Source organism: Octopus bimaculoides, chromosome 4 (genome assembly GCF_001194135.2).
Source record: "Octopus bimaculoides isolate UCB-OBI-ISO-001 chromosome 4, ASM119413v2, whole genome shotgun sequence".
Lineage (NCBI taxonomy): Eukaryota > Metazoa > Mollusca > Cephalopoda > Octopoda > Octopodidae > Octopus > Octopus bimaculoides.
The window spans coordinates 33285667-33289190 of NC_068984.1; positions in this window are offsets into that span (position 1 = coordinate 33285667).

The following is a 3524-nucleotide window of genomic DNA, read 5'->3' on the forward strand; positions in this document are numbered from 1 at the left end:
CCTTTGAATTACAAGCACAACAGAAACAGGAAGTAAGAGAGAGAGAAAGTTGTGGTGAAAGAGTACAGTAGGGTTCGCCACCATCCCCTGCCGGAGCCTCGTGGAGCTTTAGGTGTTTCCGCTCAATAAACTCTCACAACGCCCGGTCTGGGAATCGAAACCGCGATCCTATGACCGTGAGTCCGATGCCCTAACCACTGGGCCATTGCGCCTCCACACATAAATACATACATACATACATACATACATACATAAATACATACATACACACATACATACATACATACATATACAGTATGTTCGGGAAGAATTTGACGGTTATGTTTAGTTTTTGTCTGGAACAGCTTGATGCATTGGTAAACAGTCAGTTGCGTTATAGGGTAAAACGATTATATTTCTGGTTGAGAAAATGTTATTCGGAAGCCATCGGAATATTGGAAAAGTGTTACCTTTGTCATGATGTTTCGCACCAAGTATCAAAATGCCGATATTACGACTACTGCTCAGTGGTCTGCAAATATTGTAAAGGCTAAAAGACGTGACATGGACGTCATAAAAATTAAGTTCCCCCACACGGTGATGGTCTTTCCGTGTGTCTCCAATGAAGTTGACGTCGTGCCACTCGTTTTCTTTAAACATGGTCTTTCCCTGAATTCAGACAGCTGTATAAAGCTGTAGGATACTGTCGGTAAATATATATAGATATTGATACATACACACACACACACACACACTCACATTTATATGTATATGTATATGCATGTATATAGGCTAAATTTTACAGTTTGCTGAAACACGAAAATAAATCACAGTATTCCATCTAAAAAGAAAAGTATTTTAACAATCAAAACTTTCAACTAGTTTACAGTTGAGAGATAGCAGTTTACTCAAAGTAGCCGACCTCAGCGACAACAACGGCCTCAGCAGAGCTTCGGAACATGAAACTTCGGTTCCTCACCTAATTGACCTTGGTAACTAAATCGGCCTTTATGTTAGAGACCGAGCTGGTTGTATCACTCACTAATGCGTTCCACACTTAGTAATTCGTGGGATTACAATCAGTGTTATTAGAAGGTAAAAAAATCGGGTTGGAGAAGTCTTAGAAATTCTCCGACGACAAGTATTGACTTTTTCCGGTTGTATGTCAAAGAGCCGAACCCTGCTACTTCATATATGGCCTTCAGATTAAGTGAAGCAGGTTTCAAAACGACCGTAATCCTAAGAATGTCAAGTGGTTAAGTAAGTATATTCATCTTTAATTCCTACATACACACACACGCATATATATATATATATGTATGTATAATATATATATAAACTATTTTTATATATATAAGGTATTTTCTTCAGTTGTAATGACTGCAGTAGCTATATGTAAAGAATGAATTCAAACGCTTACTTCAATCAAGCCATACAATCACCAGGTCCCTACAGTGCTTTCGTAATTCTTGCGGTAGATCTGTATATCCAAAAGTTGCTCACGCATTGCTATCTCAGTAGATTCGATATGATCATAAAGAAATTAGTTCCGGCAGCTTTTACAAACTTTCACACAATGTTAAGGCTGGTTATATGTCAATACATCTCTACTGAGACTGTAATGTGTAAGTTGTGTTGACGAGATCAAACAACAAGGAAATATCTCTGAAGTCTTCTCGTTGCACCGAATAATTTATAACGATATCAGTCGTTGAAATTTTGCTTTTTGAGCATTGCAAATCTGTTTCTAAATAGATGACTATATGCTAGGTTATGCAACAGGAAGGCCACTAGATAAGCCCATAATTTCTTTTTAATCAATCGAAGGATCTATGGCCAAAAGAGTTAGAATTCCAAAGAACAGATGGATTGAATTACAGCATTTGGCCATCCATATAATTTTACGGAATATATGGAAAGTCACATTCTATGAAATATCAACACTTTGTATTAATAACCAACAATGTGATCTCATTCTGGTGCCCTCCCATTTTGTAGCCTTCCCTTTTCGTAATATGGTACATGGAGCTCCATCAGAGTGAATAAAAATACATAAAATAAAAGAAGAGAAGAGGGAAGAGGAAATAACGGAGCCTCGAGATGAGGAAAGAAGGCTTAAAAGATTAGAATAATACCATTTTGCAATTTAAAGCTTGAGGTCGGTGACCAAATGTATAAACTAGCAAAATTAACTAGAAAATACGTTAAGGGTGTATAAATAATAAGAAAATAAACCTACTACTTAAGTATAACAGGATTCGTCAATAAGTCTAGAAAAAGAATAATATTTATGATTTCGTAAATAGTGCTAATTAATATTTATCCAAAAACATACCCATAAAGTTGTTACAATAGTATACTTACTGATATATTCTAAAGAGCAACCACCTGCTGACTGTAATGGAATTGACCAAAGTCCAGCCATCTCTATAATTGATCTGTTAAATTTAGACCGTTATAGGGGTAGACCGTTATAGGCTTAGATCGTTAGAGTGGTAGATGTAAATAAATAAGTAAATAACAAAGTAAATAAAAGGTGTGGGAGGAGTAGCATATGTCATAAGTGGCCAGAGGCCGCTTGTGTTATTATAGACCACCCCAACATGAATACGAGCAACTGTACGACAGTAAATAACTAACAATTAAGGGGAGACAACCGTTACAGGAGGTGGTTGCTAGGATATTTATCTTCAAATTATAGTGCTAAATTTGTCTTCTTAAATAGACAGCATAGTTCCAAGTGTTGGTTATAATAGACAAATAGTAAATGTCGAAACGTCCCTGAGCACATTCTGCGTATTAGACTTATGAGAAGGCAAAAGAACAAAGCCCCCAAATAGTTAAACGATTATAAGTTAAATCATTTGCTAATTACTAGCATGGTAACAAATTCCTGATCCTACTACAGTTTACAAGATCCTAGTTTATATATATTATTATTAATATTATATTGTTCATATTACTAAACTTGTCATTATATTAACCCTTTCTTGAGTGCAACCATATGGGATCTTCCACAAAATTTCACTTTCATTCATACACAATATGCCTAAGGGCAATAATATGTCATAGAAAAGCGTCTACTGCAGTACTGAGTACGAACAAATACAATCTAGAGAGGTGTGCAGTTAATATTAAGTAGTTAAATAAAATTATGTTATACTGGGTAGGGATTCCGAAATACGCACGTATAATGGCGCCCACAATAAATGAAAGTAGACCAGTGTGCTGGCTGAAAATTAGGCCCAGATTGAAGTTAATGAAAACAGCTAACCCATGGTATAGAAAGTTCAGTTAAATAAAATTAGTTGCAAGTAGAGCCTTAGCTGAGATGGCGGGTACAGGCTCTTGTGGGAGGGGGTATTTATTGGCGGTTAAGTACTAATGCCCTCCGTATTCCAAATTAGGTTCATAGTTGAAAGAACTGGATTTATTAAAGGGGGTAAGAAGGTTATATTAAGGAGCCCTTAGACGGTTATTCCAACCGCTAAATCTACTTACCTGTATGTATATATATGTATATGTATATATATATATATATATAT